Here is an 11,964-nt window from a genome sequence, read left to right on the forward strand (position 1 = left end):
GAAAGTTAAACTTATTCAATCAAATGATTAATCATTGTCTTTGGACTAAAAGTAAAAGTCATGCTATATGCTTGACATTTTACCAAGATGATGATGACCACCTACTATTTCATAGAGTGGGAAATTGTGGAGAGATTGTACTTTCCCTTAATGGAAAGCATGTAAATTTGGGTTCCACTTAGTTCAAAAGTGAAAATTTTTTTGTGGCTAAAATCTAAATTTAGTTAGATTGTATAGGTATTCTTCAAATTTTGTTTACCTAAGAATATTTCTCTTTTGGGAATTCATAGTATAACACCCTTCAAGGTTCTAAATTAATTGTTAGTTTTTATGAGTATACCATTCCCATGCTTTACGAGCCATGCATATGTTTCAAAAATGGAAATAAAATATAAAGAAATTCAAATTCCATTTATTTTTTTTATGTTTTCTTTACCAAAAAGCAATATAATTTACTCTTCATTTCCTAAAAGTCATGAAATGGACCGCATTAAGACTACAAGTCAATTTCCTTGTTTTTAAGTAGCACTAGCCTCTCATGCATGTGCCAAATGGTTTTTTTTTTTTTTTTTTTTTATTATTATTTAAAAATTAAGAAAAAATAATATGGATAGTTATGTTCCATAAAAATAAGACTTATTATCTAATTTTGTTTTTAATTTTAATTTTTTTAATATAAAAAAATGTGAATTTACCATATTATCTTTATTTAATTAATATTTTTAATTCTTAATGTTTGAATTAACCAAGGGCATTTTCTGGTATTTTGAATGTTTCACCATTCTCTGCCTTTTGCTTTATATATATAGATTATATGAATTTTTTTTAATTAGTATGAAACATATTAGCTTCTAAATTAAATTGTGTATGCGAAAAACCAAAAATATAAGCATGTGCCGGCATCACCATGAAAAGAAAGACGGATATACTATAAGGATTCATTTGGTACACCGTATAGAGTCTGGATAGGAGTATATAGTACATGTCAGCGTTTAGTGTCAACTTGTATTATTTAATTACCCGACTATTTTAAACAAATTGGGCTTTTAATACTCTCTTTACCTGACTAACTAATACAACTCACACACCCCGGTTTAGAACTTATATATTGATATGTGAATATGACTTATATTGATATGCGAATTATGATAAGCTTATGAATTTTGCCTTCAAAACTCATAAGCTTATAGTTCGAAACAATTACTTACTGATATTTTCTTCTAAAATTCGAAAAAATAAGTACGACATGGGATCATTTTCATAGGACTTGAAATTTGCAAATTACCAGCTCTTCCAAAAAACATTAGGGAGGTTATTGGGGATATAGGATGGAGGACTACCTTCATTTTGAAAATATTTTTTGTGGGAAACACTACATCATGAACGAATGGTTCTATTATTAATGACATCGAGGCCTTTTGTATAAAAATCTCACACCTACAGAATATGCAGGTGGTTAAGTTGGGGACAGTATCAATGTTGCTAGTAATGGGTCGTAGGTCCATTCCTTTAAAATTTAACATGATATCAGAGTGGGGCGGTCGACTGGGTCCGCATGAACCCGAATCAAACAAAACCATGAATGTTCCTGAATTGAAGAAAATAAAAGTTACTAATATGTTAAGATTTCAAAAGGATGGACCCATGGCCCACTACTAGCAACATCGATATTGTCCCCAACTTAACCACATGCATATTCGACATGTGTGAGATTATTTTTATACTAAAGGTCTCGATGTCATTAGTAGTGAAACCATTTATCATATGTTGTATTTTATTTTCTCTACTTTTCGATGTCGAACCACCACATAGTGGGACACAAGTGGAGCCAAGTTCACATCGGATTCAATCATTCAAGCCCAACACGTGAGCACTACATATTGAATAAGGATAAGGGTAAGGGTCGAGTAATTCAGACCCAATCAATCAGCTCGCTTTGATACCATGTTAAATTTAAAAGAGACAGGTCAGCAGCCCCTTACTAGCAACACCGATATTGTCCCAAATTTAACCACCTACATAGCCCAGTGGGCGTGCGGTTTTCTCACAAAAGGCCTAGGTGTCATTAGTAGTGGAATCATTTATTATATGTTGTATTTTATTTTGTCAAGTTTTCGTTGTAGGAATTCATATTTTTCAACAAGAAGTGTGTTTGTTTAACAATCAAAGTGCTTCTTGGAAAAGATATTATAAGTATTTCGTGTTTCTCCAAAAAGTACTTCCAAGTAACCCAAAAATATTTTTCAGTTTTTTGGTCAAACGATACGAGAAACGCTTTTGGTTAGTAACTCATAAATGCAATTTTGTGTGTGTAATTTTCTTTGTAAAAAACTTGTGTTTGGTTTGTGCAAACAAATTCATGGGACATAAGTTCCCACTTCTTTTCAAATGGATGAGAAATAGATATCTATTTCTCATGTTTGATCATGTTGGGAAAGCAACCATGAAATCTTTTTTTTTTTTTTTTTTCATGTTTGTTTTGTGTAGAAATTGTTAATAAAATTTGTTTAATTTTCAATTATACCCCTAAGTTAGGAAAACGTAATTAATAATTTTCTTGATTTGTTTAATTTTATATGGGCAAATTGGTCATAAATAATGTAATTAATGATTGACTTGATTTCTCATGGGAAAGGAAAATGAAACCCAAGCTGGATATGAAGGGTTTCATTTTACATTTTCCCAAACCTAGACTCACAAAACATAGAAAAGGAAATTATTTCTCATTTCCAAACCCTTTTTCCCGCGAACTAAAGGCCTAAGAGGTGCAACGTTTTCAAAGAGCGTTGCGTCTTTTACGTTCAATAAAATTTATCACCGTTGTACAAAAAAAGAGAGAAGAATAACTAGTTTAGCATGCAATAAAACTATCTTTGAAAAATCCAATTTTTTTGCAGTGCGGTTGCTTTGCGATCTCCCAGTTTGTTGTCTGTCCTTGCCACTGAGTTGTATGCATTGAAATTTGGGATTTCCTTTGCGATTGATGCCTTCTTCTTCCCCTTGATGATTGAGACTAACTCTTTATCTGCAACCCAATTGATTCTTAAGGATGAGGTATGTTATGCGGCGAAAGGGGTCTTCGTGGAGGACATTGGTTGCCTCTTGGCTTTAGCGTCTTCATGTTCTGTTCGTTATGTTCCCCAGACTGCTAATGGTGTTGATGATGGCACTGCTCGTTTTAGTCTTAGTCAAGAGGATCTATCTTTTTAGTTTGATGAGCCACCCCTTTGGTTGCAGGACTGTCTTTGTGAGGACTCTCCTGATAGTGCCAGTGATGTTTTGACTCTTATGTAGTATATGGAGTGTGTGACACTCTTTCTTCCTCTGAGGTTTTAGTCCTTACTAGTTTGGTGCAAGATTAGTTTGGTCAATGTGCAGGGCATTTTAGTAATCAAATTAATTTGGATTCTGATTCATGAAAATTAGTAAACAATAACAATAGGAATCAACCCCATTCCTTTGCTAATTCCATATGTTTAGTAAACAGTTTAATGAGAATGATTCTTCCCATACCGATTCAGTAGTTCTCCAATTCCTAAATTCTCTGATTCCTTACTTTCTCCATTACTGATACGTAAACATGCCCTGAGAGGGATTCAACCCCTAATTCATATTTTGACAATTACAAACCCCTAATACATATTTTTTTTTTTTGGATCTTTCTTATTGAAAGGGTGATAACATATTAAACTCACACTCACTACACGAACGCTAGGACTCGAACACAGGACCTTTCATAGAGAAGTAATTGCTCAAAACCACTACACTAGTGAGTCCTTTGAACCCCTAATTCATCTTAATTATAACATAATATTTCAACTTTTTTTCATCACCACATGCTCCAATGACTTTAATGGGGGATAGTTTTGAAATGCACATAACTCTTCTTTTCTTTTTTTATTATTACATTTTGTTTTGGGGGATTATCACTACTTTTAGTAAGAAAACAAAAGTGTGATATAATATATATATATATATATATATATATATATTCCAAAACAGAAGTGTGATCTATTGATGGAAAAAATTGAAAATTTTCTTCTATATACTTTTCTCCACTTTTAATCATCCATGTCCAAACTTTAAGAAGTATGATAATTTTCCTCTATCGCTCATATATTCTCCATTTCTTTTAATCAATCCAAATACATTGTAATTATTTTCTTTGCGGCATTTGGACCAATATTATATTTGGCATATGATACAAAACAATGACCAAGATCTTCCCACTCTCAGTTTGATTTTGGTGGTTTTAATAACAATATTACTTATCCAAATGCCGTTAGTAGTTGTTTAAAGGCCACACGTAATATTTTATGCATTAGTCGTAAAATTTATAAGACTTATATACTCATGTAAAAAATAAAAATAAAATTTCACATACTTTATTTCTACTAAATAGCTTCCATACACTTATTCATTATTCTCTCAGAGCACATTCTCAAATTTTTTGAAAAATAAAGATAAACTAGTGAGAACTGCTAAGAAAAGTGGAATTATGAGGTTTTATATAAGGTTAATTTTGCTAGACTAATTTAAAAAGGATTTTCCCCAAATGAATCAATTTGAAGATCATGTTTGAGGTATAATTCGAAAGATATGCTCGAAGGCCACACAGAAACAGTGGTTGTGGTATTATATTTATATTGAATTAGTAGTACATCAAATAACAATTATAAGGGTCTAGATAAGGACACAACACAACCAAGATATGTACATGGTACACGTGAGATAATGATGATACAAGATAAGCTTCTAGGGAGGCTTAAAACTAACATTTGTCTATCACACCCTAGCAAGCTGACAGGGCAGCACAGGACATGAAGCTTGGCAACAAGGAGCTGAAACGATTTGAAGAGAGGCCTTTAGTGAAGATGTCTTCAACTTGATCATGAGTAGATAGATAACCAACTTCCAGTTCCTTGTGCACAACTTTTTCATGGACATACTGATAGTCAACTTCAACATGACGAGTTTAAGAGTGAAAAACAGGGTTGGAGGCCAGAGAGATGGCACTGATGTTTTCATACCAAAGTTTAGGAGAAGCCATAGAAAGATGAAGATCACGAAACCAAGAAATGGCAACAGCAGTATAGGCCAATTGTCGGTACTCAACTTCAATGCTAGAACAAGATACACCGTCTTGTTTCTTGGAACTTCAATAAACCAAATTGGACCCAATATGAACACAGTAATCACCAGTAGAGCGACGGTCATCCTGGTCGCCAGCATAATCAACGTCTGAATAGGTTGTAAGAGAAAGAGGACTTGACTTGACCTGACTTGTACAACAATCCGTGAGAGATGGTGCCTTGGAGGTAGCGTAAGATGCCTTTCACTGCGAGCCAATGAACAGTAGTAGGCTGATGTAGAAATTGGCACACCTGATTAACAGCAAAGGCAATGTCAAGATGGATGAGAGCGATACATTGCAATGCACCCACAACAGTACGATACTAAGTACAATCCTCCAAAGGTTCACCATCATGAAGACTGAAACGACAGCAACTGACAGCTGAAGAGGACTCGAGTTTAGACTCATGTAAATTGGTGCGATGAAGAAGGTCCAGAACATATTTAGTTTATGTGAGAGAAAGACTAGCCGAAGTTCGGTTGACTTCCATGCCCAAGAAATAATTAACATGGGCCAAATCTTTCATAGAGAACAAACGACCCAAATCAGTAATAAGGCTAGTGATACGCTCAAGAGCATTACATGTAATCAAGATATAGTCAACTTATATTACCAAGTAAATACGAACAGAACCATCAATCAAAGTAAAGATTGAGGAGTTTGTAACAGAAGCAACAAAACCCAAATGCTCCAAATGAGTGGAAAAGCAATGAAACTAATCCCATGGTGCTTGCTTGAGGCCGTAAAGAGAGCATTGTAACTTGCAAACATTGTGAGGAAATTGGGAGTCCACAAAACCCACTGGCTACTTCATATAAACATCCTTGGTAATATACCCATGCGGAAAGGCATTCTAGACATCCAACTGGCGAACAACCCAATTAAATTAAACAGATAAAGTCAAGATTAAACGATAGTAGAATGATTAACAACCGGGCTAAAGGTTTCACAGTAGTCTAGTCCTTCTTGTTGATAAAAGCCATTAGCCACTAAACGGGATTTGTATCGCTGAATAAAGCCATCCAAATTGTGCTTAATGCAAAAAAACCCATTTATTAGGCAGAACATTCATATAAGAAGTGGGCGGCACTGAAACCCTAGTACCAGCTCACTGCAAGGTGTTGAACTCCTTAGTTATAGCACGTCTCCACTCAACCTGTTTATTTGCTTGACTAAAATACATATGTTCAACAATATCATTAGATAAATCTGCATGTAAAGCATGATTAGTATAGCGTGAATTAGGTTTGTGAACACTAACTTTCGCCCGAGTAATCATGGAGTGAGTATTGGAATCCCTTATCAAAGAAGGCACATGAGGGAGAGATGTGGATGAGGTGTGAGACACAACCAGTGGAGCAGTAGAAACAAGTTCAGCAGGGGGCTGGAAATTGAGTATGTGGTGGTGAGGATCTCTGTGATTAGTAAAGAGTTGGGGAGGCCGAGAGGTAGGCAAAACGGGAGGTGTGGTTTGTGGAGATGTTAGAGGTTGAGATGAAATATTAAGGTAACTTGGTGAAGAGGTAAGGGATTAGGAAGAAATGCAGTAGGCTAAGGATACATTGTGGTGGGGCCCAAGATAATTGAGTAGTGAGTAACAATAAGTGGTGGAAATTGGACTAGAGCATGAGAGGACTTCTCCTAATCTTGTAGAGAAACAATCCTCTTAAAGGAAAAATTGTTTCATAAAAAAGAACATGTTGTGAAAGAAAGACTCTTTGTGTATATAAATTTAAGAACCAATAACCTTTTTTTATTGAGAGAATAACCCAAGGAAACACATTTAACATATCGAAATTAAAGTTTAGTATTGTCATAAAGATGAAGATAAGGAAAACATGCACACTCAAAAGTTTTAAGAATGTTATATTGAGGGTCTTTATTAAAGAAAATGTGACATGAGCTTTGATAATTTAAAATTTTGGATGGAAGTCAATTAATAAAATAGATAGCAGTGTGCATGGCCTCAGCCTAGTGAGTAAGAGTAGAGGCATGAGCCAAAAGAGTTTGTTTAATGATGATGAATGCCATGTTGGTGAAGATTTGTTTAAATATTCACCGCCACAATCCGATTGAAATTCTTTTATTTTAGAGGAGAACATGTTTTCAACAAGGGTTTGAAATTTGACAAAGTGAAAAAAAGACTTCATATTTTAATTTGATGGGATATATCCAAGAATATCATAAGTAATCATCAAAGAACAAAACGTAATAAGCAAATCTGGAAACATATTTAGTAGAAGAAAACCATATATATATCATAATGAATTAATTGTAGAGGAGACGAAGAAACAAATTGAGAAGAAACCATGGTAATTTAATACTTTTGCCCAAAGGGCATGAATGACAAAAAGTTTGCTTATGCATAGAGCCAGAGACATGCACTTTATTCTTTGAAATTTAAAAAAAAAATTTAAGATAGATGAGGACGGATGACTTAAGCGTGAATGCCAAATGGTGTCAGCAACACGAGTACCAACTAACAAAACATGATAGAGACCTAAGCATGAATGCCAGAAATGTATTTTTATTGGATGAAACCGAAAAAGGATAAAGACCGTTCTCACTCTTGCCTCATAAAATAGTCCTCCCCGTCTCCAAGTTCTGGATTAAAAAGAAAAATGGATGAAAGGTAAGAAAACATTGATTGTCACAAGAAAAATGGTTAACAGACAAAAGATGACTAGAAGAATCAGAACTTTGTAAAATATTTTTAAGGGAAAATAATTTATGAGGAGTAGAAATGGAGGAATGACCAATATTACTAATATGTAAACATGTTCCATAGAGCACACCACTAACTTGATCGTGCCCACGATATTTACTGGAAAGAGAGAGATTACTTAAATCAGAAGTAACATGCGAGTTTGTACCAGTATCCAAAAGCCAAGGTTAAGCTGCAGAGGAAGAGGCATTATGAGCAGCCATGATAGTGAGATGTTGACGAGGAACATGCCCTTTATAAGCCAGATTCAAATGATTATAGCAAATAATTATAGAGTGGCCAAGCTGACCACAAATTTGGCACTGAGCCCTCACATAACCAGAAGAAGAACCATCATGATAAAAAGATGCACCTTCAAGAGCCGAAGAGCCAAAGAAAGCGAGATTGTCAGCAATGGCATTAACATGATCCAAAAAATTAGATATGGAGGAATTGCTACTTACGATGTGTAGGAGTTCACTTCAAAGATGCCGCATGCAATTCTGATATTGAGAGGCGTAACGCTTCTCAAGAGCTACCCAAGTAGCACAAGTAGACACATAACTAGCCACGGTAGCGAGAATGGAGTGACTAAGAGAACCATTGATCCATAAGAGAACTAACTGATCCTTTTGGATCTAGTCGTCATAAGAAGGGCTGATATTTTCGATTGGGTTGCCTTTGTCATCAAGAAGGAAAGTAGTATGACAAGTAGAGGAACCGTAAATAAAATAGATGAGGTGGCGACTCTTAAGAAGATGGATGAGGCCATGAGAAAGACAAGGGATCAAGAAAAAAAAAATTTTAATCAAAGGCTCTGATTACCATGAAAGATATGCTCGAAGGCCATAAAGAAACAATGGATGTGGAATTATATTTATATTGAATGAGTAGTACATCATATAACAATTACAAGAGTCCAAATAAATGACACAACACTACCAAGATAAGTACTTGGAGATTACAAGTGGGATAATAATGATACAAGATAAGCTTCTAGGGAGGCTTAGCGGCTAATGTTTGTCTATCATAATCCCTGTTGTCACAACAATTGAACCAATGGTAAGAAAATAATAGAACACTGATAAGAGTTTTCACATTTTTTTTTCTTAATCAAAAGATATATTTTCATTCAACAAGGAAACATAAAACAAGAAATATTGGAACCAAACACAGTGTTTCGATGAAACCTCATTAAAACCTTGCTTTCCAATAGAGGAAAATCTAGTCAAGGGAAAAGAGTACCATAACATTGGTTAAAACAAAAAATACAACCAGTTACTTAGTTTCTCTATCTTGCATTAGCAGATGCAGAAGTCAATTAGGACAACCATTCATCCAACATGAGTTATGTCAATCCCCCCAAGCCCCACTTTGCCAATGCATCAGCAACATGATTTCCTTGTTTTGATTGGAAGATCACGTCCACTATACTCAACAACAACACAAGTCTTCTAATATTATCCATTAGATTTCCAAATTACTCTATACTATAATCAAAGCCTTAAGGAGAGCCACCACTTTCTGTGAATCAGATATAAGTACATTTCATAGTTCCCTCGATGAGACTAGGATCAGCCATTCACAAATAACGGCTAGTTCCGTACCCAGCACATCCAACCCATTTGGCCCTTCATAAGCATATACACAAATGAATGGTCCATAATGACCACGAACCTACCCTCCCAATCCTCTATATCGACCCCTCTTATCTAAGGCCCTATCAGTATTATGAACAAGAACTGAACTGGGCGGTTTCATTGTACACAACGAGGCTCCCTTATTAGCTTGGTCTTGGCATTACGCCACTTAAACTGTCCATGTAACTCTATCGTTGTCACCATTTCCCCCAACCAACTCCCTAGTTTTCAATGAATAAAGTAATTTTGAAGCTGCAAAGCACACTAACAAATAGCAAGTAAAAAGTTCCAGCTCATTCTTCAACAACACTTTGCAAGCCTCGTCGACAAGGTCCCGAAAGAAGCCCTTAAACAACCAAACAATTCTCTAGTGGTAGAATAAGACACACCCCCTGTACAACCTCTCTTAAACATGAGATCACTCTACACTTTCATATAAGTCAGAACTTCATAATGAATTGAGAAACACTTACACACTTGAGTTGATTTGTCTCATTTGATTCCCAAATGAGACCAATGACTCCTCCTTATACAAGCCTTATGTTCCTTCTTTTCGACCAGGTAGGCCGATAAAATGAGTTGTTGGTCCTGCTTTGTTAAGTGCAAACAACATTGCTTCCCATTGTAATTGCCATTGTAGCACATGTGTGGCCCAGCCCATAAGGGCCATGCAGACTTGACGTCATCCCCATCTTCGAACGGTAGAAAAAAGTATATTTCCTTAGCCCAAATACAATCCTAACCCTTTAAACAGACTGAATAACAAGGGATGCCTTCCCTTCTGGTTCACCACCCCTTAAGGTGTGGGAAGTCCCAGAAATGCCCAGATGCTACCGTTGAGAGTCATTTTGAAAGTATTACCTAAATTCTTACGAATCAATATGATAAACCCTATAAAAGAGATAAGTAAGGTAACACTTATGGCTCTTGTATAAAAGGGATCCTTTAAGACCACCTGAGCTGAAAATTTGAGTTACAAAAGCCTAGCGACAAAGAACAAATAGAATTTGTCACCACCAAGCCACAAATTTGGCATGAATGGAAAGTGAATAGATGATGCGTCCAAGATCTGATTCTAATCAAACGATTGTTCGGCCGAGCAAGGAACGTCCTCACGGCCTTAGTTATTTCACTACCTCGGATTCAAGGCTTTATGTAAACAACCAAGTGATGTGAAGTGTGTGTAAATGTATATTGAATGAGAAAGTAAAAGGAATTTAAATGAAATGCCATTAATTAAAGTGCGTAAAGTAAATGACGGAAATTAAGTGCAGAAAGTAAAGAATTTAAAGACAATTTTGTAATGTGAATTACGTAAAATAAATAATTGAAATGTGAATGCATGAATTAAAATGCGTAAAGTAAACTAGATTAATAAGAACAATAAAGATTAAACTAAGACTTGAATGGAAAAACAAGAACGAGAATGTATGCTAGACTAGTGCATTGAAATGTAGAGACGTAATTGAAATCTACGAGAACTCTGGTGAAAAAATAATAATTAGGCTATGGGTCAAGAATTGAAAAGAATGTAAAATGACAAGTTGTGTGTTGCATAGCGTGTCCTTCTCTCTTTTGCAGCTTGATATTTATAGGGGTTTTGGTACGACCCAATTTTGTTAGTAATCAAGGCCTTAAAACGGGTTATAATTTCCTCCTTGATAAATAACATTAACTTTGGCTGATTGCATCAATTGCCTTGGTTGACTCAAAGTGCATTAAATCCCTCGACTCATGCTTGTGGTTTAATATGAATAATAACGTTGGCATGTGTAGAAATCCTCCTAAAGATGTTCTTTCCTCATTTAAGCCTTGGCTAATATTCAACATTCGTCCATAGATAACTTCTTAATGGTAGATGTCTAACGCATTCAGCTGTATTTAAGCTTTCGGCTACTTTTAGACATTCAATCGCTTTTAGATTTTGGGCTTCTAGCCATACCTATTGACTTATGGGCTCTTCGGCGTAGCTTGGATCCAAATGTGATCCATTTGTCGGATCTTGGGCCTAGCATGGCCACTAGACTCAAACACCTTGTAAGAAACATCTAGATACAAAGCTACCCACAATCAGAGCTCTTGCTACCAAGAATGTGAGCTCTTGAAAATCTTTTTAATTTTATTTGGAGCCACTTATACAATATAAAAAAAAGTTTTGAGCTCAAAGTGGTGATAGTGTTGCGTCGCATGGCTCAATGCCGATTGTTTTTGAGCTCATGGCATGAAGGCAATGACATGGTTGGGCATTGTGCCATGAGACGCAGCATAATTGGGGGATGTGCACTAACTTGTTGATGACGCATTAAGAGAACGGCATCATTCTATAGTTTGTTGCACATGATCTTGACACATGGCATCATCTTGTGGTTAGGCTGTTTAAACCGATTGAGAGATCAACGCTTAAGATCATTTTCGAAACTTTTATAATCGCACAAGTTTGGATGGAAAGACAAAGGGTTTGCTTGTGCAAATTTCTCACGGGAGAA

Source organism: Prunus dulcis, chromosome 7 (genome assembly GCF_902201215.1).
Source record: "Prunus dulcis chromosome 7, ALMONDv2, whole genome shotgun sequence".
NCBI lineage: Eukaryota > Viridiplantae > Streptophyta > Magnoliopsida > Rosales > Rosaceae > Prunus > Prunus dulcis.